The following is a 12,719-nucleotide window of genomic DNA, read 5'->3' on the forward strand; positions in this document are numbered from 1 at the left end:
GGTTGTTTCTCGGTTTGCTGGATGATAAGTGTCTTTTATCTTTTTCTTCGTTTCGATTTCCCTTAAACCCCTGTCCTACGTTGTAAGCAGTTATCGTTTATGCCCTGTATACTGGATACTCTCCAAACAATTCCGCGTTTTGCAAATTCAGGTGGCTCAAATTGCTCTAAGCATTATGGGACTTAACATCTGAGGTCATCAGTCCCCTAGACTTTGAACTACTTAAACAGAATTAACTTAAGGATGTCACACACAGCCATGCCCGAGGCAGGATTCGATGGTTCAAATGGCTCAGAGCATTATGGGACTTAACATCGATGGTCATCAGTCCCCTAGAACTTAGAACTACTTAAACCTAACTAACCTAAGGACATCACACACATCCATGCCCGAGGCAGGATTCGAACCTGCGACCGTAGCAGTCGCGCGGTTCCGGAGTGAGCGCCTAGAACCGCTAGACCACCACGCTCGGCACAAGATTCGAAACTGCGACCGTAGCAGCCTCGTGATTCGGGACTGAAGTGCCTAGAACCGCACGGCCACAGCGGCCGGCCGCGTTTTGCCATTGGGTGACTTGCAGAGAAATAACTTTTTACAGAGAGTGTTCTGTTTCAGTTTCCAGTTCCTGATCTGAGAGTTCCTGATATACATGGCAAAGAAATTTGATTATAAAAAGATGGGACACCTTCAAAACTCCCTTTATAACTTTTCTATATAAGGAATAAATACTTTAACATAGGAAATGGTCAGTTCCTACATATTTGTGAGCTCTGATGACCTTGGAGGGCTATGCTCCAAAGATATATGAATTGGTGGGACGTTATTGCTCCCATACGGGACGTCCAATACGTTAAGAGAAGTTTTGTGTATTCATATGTGACATTTTCAGGTAAAGGAATAAGGGTCCACTCAGACAGCTCCGTTTTTCTACGTAAGCATTACTACCCAGTTGCACCAGCATCAACAAGGTTGTCCGATACTAACTGATTGGTTTCAAGAACCTTTCACCCAACTACTACGTATCACATCTGGAAACTTAGTTTTTCATATGCATATTATTTACAGAGGTTAGTAACAGCCACAATATCTAGGAGGCTAAGCCAAGACCTATGCTCTTTGAAAACAAAACACTCCTCCTGTGCGCCTCAAGATGTTCGCTTAAGCATGGACAGAGCTTACTGTCATTGAGAAGCGACATAACTCGCTATTTTCCTGCTCTGGAACCCTCGGATCGAAAAGCCCGCACCAAGCCAAAATCTAGGTTTCAAAAGTTGTTGGCCATTTGGGAAGACCCATGGGACCTACGTAGCATGTCGAATATCATCTATACAGTTAGTATTAGCCTCCAAGTTGAGATTACGGTGACCTGTAATAATAAAAACAGCGAGAATTCAGACTATCTGAATGATAAAAAAGTGATCACTATGATGAAAGATGTAAATCGAAGTAGTAATAGCCATCAGAATAGACACAACCTTAGCGGCAAGCCAGCAAATGGTATTCTGTCACCCAGATAACGGAGTGACGAGAATGAAAAACCTGACCCCGGCTTTCACAGATATGTTGCCATATTTTAAATGATGGCTAATTAATAAAATATGTTGGTTATTCATTAAGTGCCAGAAAGTGAAGAACGCGAAAGTTTTGCATATCATACCAATAAAATAGGGAGAAATTAATGGGAACATAGTCAGAGCACCTCGGCATATCTATAAATCTTCTTCCAGTTCTGGTGGGATAAGTCCACCTGTCTTTACCTCGATCTACGTCTATACTCTGCAAATCACTGTGATTTGCATGATAGATGTATGTCTCACATATTAAGGCTTTTTCCCATTCATGCTCAAAAGTAGTAATTTTTACACACCAATTAGACTGCAACAGTCTTGCCTTGAATTTGTTGAAACTGTGATATCACAGTTTCCGATTCACATACCAAGTTTGCTATCCAAATGTAAAAACCATATAGACACTTAGACAGATGGGTGAGATGGACAAGTCTACTGGTTAACAGTCGTAAAATTACGACCTGCAAGAGTGAAGTTGTGATCCCTGTAGACTCACTCCAACAGTGTGTCAGGAGACACTCAATCAGCAAGTGGAGGTGTTCCATGACCTTCTATAGCCTTCTACATCTTGTTTATTTGGTCAAGCAATCAGGAGGAAGATAGCATGTCATTGGATTCCTATTACTATAACTGTCAGTTGTAATTTGATGATTACAATCCTCCTGGGCGCCTCAAGATGTTCGCTTAAGCATGGACGGAGCTTACTGTTATTGAGAAGCGACATGACTCGCCATTTTCCTGCTCTGGAACCCTCGGATCGAAAAGCCCGCACCAAGCCACAAGCCTAAATCTAGGTTTTCCAAGTTGTTCGCCATTTGGGAATATACATTTGGTAAGATACTTTGGCAGAATAGAAAATAATGATGTCACAGCATAGTCTGCAAATATATATATATATATATATATATATATATATATATATATATATATATATATATATATATTGCTCATTTAAAAAAAAAAAACTGTTCTGGTTCTATAACCTCCTGTGAGGTGTTTTTGAAATCTACACTTCTTAAATCGTTATTTTAATGCAAAACTGAGTATGAGTACTTTAAAAGTGTGAACAAAACGGATTTACTTCAACGACAGCAAAAGTTATGGTACCACACACACATACACAATGCCAGTATACACACCGCAGCTATGCTATACATTCACTGTACATACATTGTGCATACATAATGGTAAGACACTTCGACAGAATAGAAAATAATGATGTCACAGCATAGTCGGCAAAATCTTAGTTGAATGGCAACCAAACTAGAAATTGGTAAAACAAATTTGTAGCTTGTCTCAAAATGCAGATGAACCAACAAAAAAAAAAACTGAGTACTTTATGTGTATCTCAGTGAAACTGCCTTCTGTGTAAATGCGTAAATAGATCCGTACAATGTGCCTATGAGGGGCAGCCAAATGAAAACCGAAGACACGACACAACGTGATCGTGGATTTTCTCCATTTTAAAGTAACCACCACAGGTGATAAGACATTTTTCTCACTGGGAGGCGAGACGGTCAGTTCCTGTTTCGTAGAACGCGGACGGCTGCTGACAGATCCACAACCACAACCACTCCATCACTTCCTCATTCGACTGAAACCGACGTCCACACGTGTCTTTGTTCAGGTCACCAAAAATATGAGAATCACAGTTTCTGGAAAAGTTCTTCGTAGTGCTGCGCACTGATTGTGGCTCCACTCTCGAGGAACTCGACGAGTAAAGTGTCCCTGCAATTGAAGAAGACCGTGATCATGACCTTACCGGAACTTGTGTCAGCAGCTTTGGATTTCATTTTCGGCGCAGATGTGGGATGTTCCCACTGTTAGTTTTGCCGCTGGCCCTCAGACTGTCGGAATACTGTCGGATGGAATCGTCCTGTTGCGTGAAAACACTCGCCCCCACACTACCAATACGACGAAGGTTATGCTTCAGCGTTTTAGTTGGGTAGCTCTGACACATCCTTGCGTTTTAGACAGGTACGTGCCGAGTAAAACTGTGAGGGACGGGAAAAACCCACCGTGGTACAACAACAAAGTTAGGAAACTACTGCGAAAGCAAAGAGAGTCCCACTCCAAGTTTAAACGCAGCCAAAACCTCTCAGACAAACAGAAGCTAAACGATGTCAAAGTTAGCGTAAGGAGGGCTATGCGTGAAGCGTTCATTGAATTCGAAAGTAAAATTCTATGTACCGACTTGACAGAAAATCCTAGGAAGTTCTGGTCTTACGTTAAATCAGTAAGTGGCTCGAAACAGCATATCCAGACACTACGGGATGATAATGGCATTGAAACAGAGGATGACTCGCGTAAAGCTGAAATACTAAACACCTTTTTCCAAAGCTGTTTCACAGAGGAAGACCGCACTGCAGTTCCTTCTCTAAATCCTCGCACAAACGAAAAAATGGCTGACATCGAAATAAGTGTCCAAGGAATAGAAAAGCAACTGGGATCACTCAATAGAGGAAAGTCCACTGGACCTGACGGGATACTAATTCGATTCTACACAGAGTACGCGAAAGAACTTGCCCCCCTTCTAACAGCCGTGTACCGCAAGTCTCTAGAGGAACGGAGGGTTCCAAATGATTGGAAAAGAGCGCAGATAGTCCCAGTCTTCAAGAAGGGTCGTCGAGCAGATGCGCAAAACTATAGACCTATATCTCTTACGTCGATCTGTTGTAGAATTTTAGAACATGTTTCTTGCTCGCGTATCATGTCATTTCTGGAAACCCAGAATCTACTATGTAGGAATCAACATGGATTCCGGAAACAGCGATCGTGTGAGACCCAACTCGCCTTATTTGTTCATGAGACCCAGAAAATATTAGATACAGGCTCCCAGGTAGATGCTATTTTTCTTGACTTCCGGAAGGCGTTCGATACAGTTTCGCACTGTCGCCTGATAAACAAAGTAAGAGCCTACGGAATATCAGACCAGCTGTGTGGCTGGATTGAAGAGCAAACAGAACACAGCATGTTGTTATCAATGGAGAGACGTCTACAGGCGTTAAAGTAACCTCTGGCGTGCCACAGGGGAGTGATATGGGACCATTGCTTTTCACAATATATATAAATGACCTAGTAGATAGTGTCGGAAGTTCCATGCGGCTTTTCGCGGATGATGCTGTAGTATACAGAGAAGTTGCAGCATTAGAAAATTGTAGCGAAATGCAGGAAGATCTGCAGCGGATAGGCACTTGGTGCAGGGAGTGGCAACTGACCCTTAACATAGACAAATGTAATGTATTGCGAATACATAGAAAGAAGGATCCTTTATTGTATGATTATATGATAGCGGAACAAACACTGGTAGCAGTTACTTCTGTAAAATATCTGGGAGTATGCGTGCGGAACGATTTGAAGTGGAATGATCATATAAAATTAATTGTTGGTAAGGCGGGTACCAGGTTGAGATTCATTGGGAGAGTGCTTAGAAAATGTAGTCCATCAACAAAGGAGGTGGCTTACAAAACACTCGTTCGACCCATACTTGAGTATTGCTCATCAGTGTGGGATCCGTACCAGATCGGTCTGACGGAGGAGATAGAGAAGATCCAAAGAAGAGCGGCGCGTTTCGTCACAGGGTTATTTGGTAACCGTGATAGCGTTACGAAGACGTTTAATAAACTCAAGTGGCAGACTCTGCAAGAGAGGCGCTCTGCATCGCGGTGTAGCTTGCTCGCCAGGTTTCGAGAGGGTGCGTTTCTGGATGAGGTATCGAATATATTGCTTCCCCCTACTTATAGCTCCCGAGGAGATCACGAATGTAAAATTAGAGAGATTAGAGCGCGCACGGAGGCTTTCAGACAGTCGTTCTTCCCGCGAACCATACGCGACTGGAACAGGAATGGGAGGTAATGACAGTGGCACGTAAAGTGCCCTCCGCCACACACCGTTGGGTGGCTTGCGGAGTATCAATGTAGATGTAGATGTAGATCCTGCATACAGCCAGGATATTTCACCGTATGATTTTCAAATCGTTGGTAAGTTTAAGAAAGACATAAATGGACGTTTCAGTCGGACGAGGAAGTGCAAGAACAGTCGTCGGTGTGGATCTGTCTGTGGCCGGCGAAATAGGAATTGATCGTCTCGTCTCCCAAGGGGATAAATGTCTTAACACGAGTGGTTATTACTTTTGACTGGAACCATTCCATAGTCCTATGGTGGCGGATATTCGGTTTTCATTTCAATGCCCCTCATAATTAGCAACCTGACTGAGTGTAGGACTTCACACAAAACAACACTCAAGGAAGAGCTAATCACAATGTCACAGCATACCCTGTAATCAAAAGTATTTGAATTATTTATCAAGCTCTCTCTGGTGCCCCACTGCTCTTCGGCGTAAAAAAGAATTGTAGAATTAGCGGGCTGACGCAAAGATAAAACGATGATCGGCATTGCTTCCACTATGAAATAACACAAACTCTTGCTACCTACCAATAGGTCGATCACTGCCGTTCTTTAACATCCTCGCAAAGGACACGCACTGACGATGTCATGGTCACCTTACACGAGAAAATTGCCATTGGAGCTACCCACATTGGTAAGAAAAAGAAAAGCGTTGGAATACTGCTGTACCGTGAACCTTGCACCCATATACGTGTCAGCAACATACGCAATACATGTAAATTAACGTAGGGGGACTGTACAGCTCCAGTAATTTCGGAAGTGCTACGTCCTTCAGCTGTGTCTGAACGTGTCAGCCACGCCGTACGTGCACAACCTTGTTTATGAGCGTCAGATGGCACATGCGTTTGGCACGTGTCTTGAAGCAATGTCTTGTCGCCAGAATTAAGCGATAAATAAATCACATAAACTATAAGCTTCAGTACACGTAAATGAGAACTAAATATATTGGCTTGAATTGGACATCCTTCGATATGCATGCAAAACAAGGAATAATAGTTTCTAGTACGCTTCCGTGATAGCGTTGCATTATAAACCACATAAACTACGTAGAATCTGCGCCATGTTTGCAGAATTAGCTAGTATTTCAGTCTGATAGTTTCTCGGACAGTATTTTTCTTCTTCTTCTTCTTCTTCATCTTCTTCTTCTTAATTGTCACTTTGCCCTGGGAGAACAGAAGCGTTCTATACATTCCTCCACCAGTCATTTTTGTTCCTGCTTTTAGTGTTCCATTCTCCTTTCCCCTGGCCTATCGATTCCATAGCCCTGTTGATATCATCCTTCCATTTTGTCCGTGGGCTACCTCAATCCCCTCTGCCTTCCAAAGATCCTGAGTTTGCTACTTGTTGTAGTCCTTCCTCTTTCATCCTAATTAGGTAGCCTGCCCACATCGACCCCTTTCCTTTTCATCATTCGGACAATATCGGCATGCGAGTATAGGTCTGCCAGTTATTGATTCTTTTTATATTCTCCATTACTATGACTGGGAGCCCTTCTTCTCGAAGATTAGCAGATTCAGTTCATCTGTTGTCCTTAATGTAAATGTTTCAGTGCCATACAGAACTACCGGCATCTTTACTCTCCATTGAAGTCTTGTTTTAAAATTTCTACAAACTGCTCTATTGCCCAACTCGCCTGTAAGCCAAATATGATCTATTTGCCCCTGTGATCCTTGCCTTAATCTCAATATTAATTTCGTTCTGCTCCCTAAAGTGCTTCACAAATATTGATATGTGTCTGATCTTTTAATAAATACTTCATAAAATAGTAGTGGAGTTTCATCACTGAGTGCCTTGAAATATTTCTGTAAGAACTTGTCAAGAGGTGCAAGTACTTTTTGTTACCACATATTACAACATTAACCGCATATGCAGGCGGATTTATTGTAATATCACCCAGTTTTACTATAGATTGGTACATTTTTAGGTGTTCTCTGTCTGTCTTTTCTAAAATTAAGCTGAGAAGTATTGGAGATAATACGTTACCTCGTCTAAGACCAGGTCTGACTTCAAAATGCTCAGACATTCCTGTGGTTATCTTTACTCTGCAGTAAGTTCTATCGAAACCCGTCTGTACTAGCTATATTAATTTTTGTAAAAACTGAAACTATTTCAAGATATTGGTTATTGTGCCCTTTGTAGGCTGCCATAAGCTTCCCTGAAGTCAATATATACATTTATTGGTGTGTACTAAGATGTGGTGCTGACACATATGTGGCTGCGGTAGAGAGAGAGAGGGGGGGGGGAGGGGGAGAGACTGTAAAATATCAGGATGTCATATAGTAACCTAGCTGTATTTAGAGTGAATTTTTGCGAGGTACTGCGTATCCTCATACACAGCTGCGTCACCTCATTCAAGTACAGCACGCAGTCAGTTTTCGGAATCCGAAACGCAATGGTATTTTGTGCAGCTCAACACCCAGCTACCAGTAGATTGAACACTTCTGCTCCTCTGCGTAAGGAAGCATACAGACATTCTTATTTACCTCGTTTACATACGTGTGTCGAAGAGGAAACTGAGTTACTATAAAGTAAATGATATCATGATATTTTCTGTAAGACCACACACACACACCACTCATTGCTAAAAACAGTAGTCTATAAGAAAAAGTGTGTATGCTTTCTAATTATAGAATGTATCGAACACGAGATTTTATTCTTAACTACTGTACAAATGTTATGTTAATCTTCAACTTTGTAAATTCATGTTCATTCCTCGCTTGGGCAACTCAATCCACAGGAACTAGAAGTACTCCTAGATAGGGTATCCTCATGGGCTGTAGTTTCAAATACATTAGACCTAGACAGAGCTAAATCAGATTTACTATGGTGCTAGCAACTGCAACACTCAAGGCCACAGTGATCTGACGTCTACAATACGGATACCGTTCCACATGCTGCGCATCCAGCTTGTTGAATGGTGGCAGCTTGATTCCAATGTGTAGTTAAGGAAGGTAGGCTTCTGTTTGAACAACGACACTAGAGGTTCGTGTGGTTAGTACAGTGGTGGCTGTATTACATTCAGCAGAGGAACTCCTGTCATGGTAGCTGGTAAATGAAATGTGGGTCTCTTGAAATCGTCCATAGTCCCGTCGACTAACAATCCACTACCTTCCAACTCTAAACATCCTGTCCCCAAAGAGTTTTCTTGTACATGGCAACTAGCTACTATTACGATATTGTGAAGTACTGAGTATGTTGAACGCAAACCCACTCGCTGAAAATAGGGTTCAGATTCAGTCACCTTATTTTTACATGAATGCATTAATGTAACACTCTGAACAACTGCATACTGTATTTGCTCCCATTTGTCGCAATCTCACCAGTTGGGTATATGGTCAGTATCCCACTCTGACATTGCTGAAGCCCGCTATTGGTCATCAACACCTGTCAGTCACATCTTCCCCAATCAGTAGCACTGTATCCCTGTCACTTGCACAAATTTTTCAACTGCCACTAACTTCACCAGGTAGCTGTGCACTGTCTACCATCCAAACACTGTATGTTTGCTGCTACCTGTATCCACACTGATACGAACAACCATCTATTATCAATCGTCACATCCACCATTGCACCATGGTAGTAGAAACGTAAGTTCTGACTGGTCCGCTCCACTGCTAAGTAAATGTAATTCTGGCAATAATTAACTAAAGAGCTTATATATCGCTTAATAAACTGCTTCATGTAAATTCATTAACTTTATTCTTATAAACCACATACTACCCTAGTGAGTGCAATAGTCTTTTCATCGTTATTATTGCATCTAGTACTTATATCTGTGTTAGTACTGATTACTAATCCCGCTTCAAAATGGTTATGGAGGATTTGGTGTAATGCATGACTTCCTTAGTAATCTGTTGAAGCATGCTTGTGTTATCCAACATGCCCCTCTCCTAGTTCACAATCTGCATGCAAGCTACTCCATAGTTGTTTTATTCACCTCCACTAATCCATATGCGGCTTCCACTGTTTTATTCTATTTGCTCATGTCGCTTGCTACTGCTGGCCAGAATATGCTCTTTGGTATTCTTCCTCCAGCACCTATCAATTTCCTTTTAATCATCCTGGACTCTTGCAGTACCATACTGATCACTTCCTGCATCTGATCTCTTAATCGTGTGTGTGACTTAGATAACTTCCTGTGCTCTTTTGAGAATTCTCTCAGTATTCCATTACGATTTGATAACTGTTGCAACCCTGTAAACACATCGCCAAGCCTCATAATCCTATTTCACAGTTCCCACACATTAAGCACTAAATTCAATGATCATCTGTGATTGGATAACACTGTGTCTTCTAGCCTGTACAATAGAACTGTTCTGTCCATGTGATTATCTTGAAGCCTCCCCCCCTCATCTACTCTGCCTCTGACGAAGTCGTACAGCACTGTCAAAACTAGAATTCTTCTTTATGGCACTTCTCTCGTAAGGCAACCTGGGGAAAGTGATAAATATCACCTCTCCTCCTCTCGGAGGCATGCTGTCTTTGAGCAGCACATCTTAAGATAATGTAACAGTCGCCCCTTGGGTCAAGAGCTCAGTGGACATCGAGGTTCGACACGTGGTTACGTTATCATGCGTCGGAGGCTGACTTTTGAGGGCTAGTGAGTGTTTCAGTCTTACGCCCAAAGGCATCAGGAAACAGCGCCTCCTGAAATAACATTTTATTAACGTGTTTGCTACAATGAATATTATCTTCCCTTGTGCTCAAGAAACAGGCCACGCTGCCTGCCCAGGCGTCGTCGAGAAATGTCGAACAGACATCCGAAATAGCCTGTGTTGTTTGTGTCAGGTCAAGCACCCTGCCAGACAGTGAAGCAGCGAGGGAGTGGCAGTGGGACCCCCTGTGAGGGCCCGTAGACACGCCACTCTGAACTCTAAGGCCTTAGTGTTCCTGAAGAGGACCCATCCTTACATCTGGTACCACAGCGTCTTTCAGATGGCGCTAAAGGTAGAATCCAAGGGTTCCCTCAGCACACAGTGTACAGCCAGGAAAGCGGTACACATATAGCCTGGGAGACGGCACATGGGTGCCGACGCAACAAATAGAAAATAGTAGCTTTCAGGTAATCAGCTACGCCTTTCACCAGACGGTGAAGCTGTATCACAATCCATGTCATCAATCAAGATGCCACTGTCCTGCAGTTCCACCCTTCCACTGCCACTAGGTTTCCCTTTCATGTAACAGTTGATTATTTCAATTTCTATAGAATATACTGAGCAAATCCTGTGGGTTCCTAGTTTCTAAAAGTATGGTTCAAATTTCAACATTTCTTAGTGAAATGCTGTAGCACCACGGACACAATACTTCCTTGGGGTTTCCTTGTCATCACGCCACATAGTGTAAGGGAATGACAGTCAATTACCAGCGTTTCTCCCGATGAGTGTCCCCACAACAACAATAACGAACAACTCACACTAAAATGCAGTACAAATGTTATAATATAGCCAATGCCTTGACCTAAGTTCCTGTGTTGCCCTGTGCGTAGCACGAGTGTCTGGTAGCACGTACTTCTTAATCTTCCTCGGTTTCTTGCTTTGCATTGGTACCGTTACTGGAAATTGCGATAATGTGTCTATAATACTATTAAATAACTTCACTCTACTTATATGTGTCAACTGATGTTTTAGTACGTTACTGAATCTTCTCATGGACCGAGTGGATCATCTCTATAGTCTCTCATAGGCCATTATGTTTAACAAAAAATTTCTGTTTTCTTCCTTTCGATGTGTATGGACTGGCAACCAACATCCATTAGCCAGCTCTGAATCGTTGAAGCTAACTTACTCGCTCTCCCACATGTTCCTGCCTTTCATACTGGCTCGTGAAACTCTTGCCCATACACCACGCATTCTTTTTGCAAATTTCTTCAAAATCTCGATGTCGGATCCTAACTTCAGTTCTAGAACGTCGCAGGCAACCGGCTGTTTTCTTTCGTGGACCACTTCTTAGGGCGAAAGGCCTTTACTAGCATGTACTTTATAATTATATGCACTGACAAGATAAGTAACGTATGTGACCCAGTCTGCGTGTTTGCTGTTGATGCTGAAACTCACCATCTTCGGTTCTGTTCGGTTAACCAGTTGTGCATGCTTGTGGATGAAATGGTCTCATCGGTAATTGACGAACATGAAGTATAGAGCAAAAGTGATTCATCAAATAGGGTAAGAAGTTAGAACTCTGATCAGGTGTTAAGGTTTCTGGCATATCAAATTTAAAAATCCAGTTATTCGCTAACGTCGTAGTTATTGTATCAGCTTTATGAATGGGGATTTGTGTCATAGATATAAACCTCGAAAAATTGTCAATCATTGTTTAGATGTATTCATTAGCAGATGGAGTTCTGTTGAACGGACCTAAAATATTAAACCCAATTACTTGAAAAGCTTGGATGGCTCTGCTAACCTTTAACGAGGATTCTTTTATGGCTTTCTTTAAAATCTCATTTTGTTCGTTGTATTTGTTCGCGGCGGACGTCCCATGACACTTAATCAAGTTCGTCGTTCATCCATTCTTCAGTTTTTTTTGTTACAGGGGGCAGCTATCCCTCCCACCGAACACGTTGAGCTACCGTGCCAGCTTCTGTAGCAGAGAAATTGTATTCTGCTCTGTTTAACTGTCGAGAAGTATACGCCACAGGTTGCTCTTTCTCACTGACGCCCTGACTCAGGACACAACTGAGAACCATATTTCTGGCATCGCAATTAAGACTAAATTCCTTGTTAAACATAGGAATCACCAGTACAGGGCCTTTGATTAATGCTTTCTTTACACCTGAAAGGCACATTCACACCCCACCAACCACTCAGATTTAATAGCTTTCCTTAACAAATCATTTAACGGTTGAGCAATTTGTGCAAAGTTCTTTATAAATATTCTGTAATAATTACAAAAGCCAAGAAAAGATGTAAGTGTTTTACTGTTTGTTGAGTGTCAGATTCATAAACCGCTAATACTAAATGGGGATCAGACCGTACACCCTCTTCACTAACGACAGGGCCAAAGTACTTGACTTGAGTCTATGCAAGATTACATTTATCCTTACTTAGTGTAACACCTGGTGTTCTTAGTCTATCGAAAATTTCTCTTAATTATTTCACATGTTGTTCCACATCTTCCACAAAAATACGATATCATCAAGGTATACCATGCACTACCTAGGTTCCAGGCCCCACGAAACTCCATACAGCAATCACTGAAATGTTGCCGGCCCATTTATAAGCCATAATGGCATTCAGCGATACTGAA

The sequence above is a fragment of the Schistocerca piceifrons genome, chromosome X (assembly GCF_021461385.2).
Source record: "Schistocerca piceifrons isolate TAMUIC-IGC-003096 chromosome X, iqSchPice1.1, whole genome shotgun sequence".
Taxonomy (NCBI): domain Eukaryota; kingdom Metazoa; phylum Arthropoda; class Insecta; order Orthoptera; family Acrididae; genus Schistocerca; species Schistocerca piceifrons.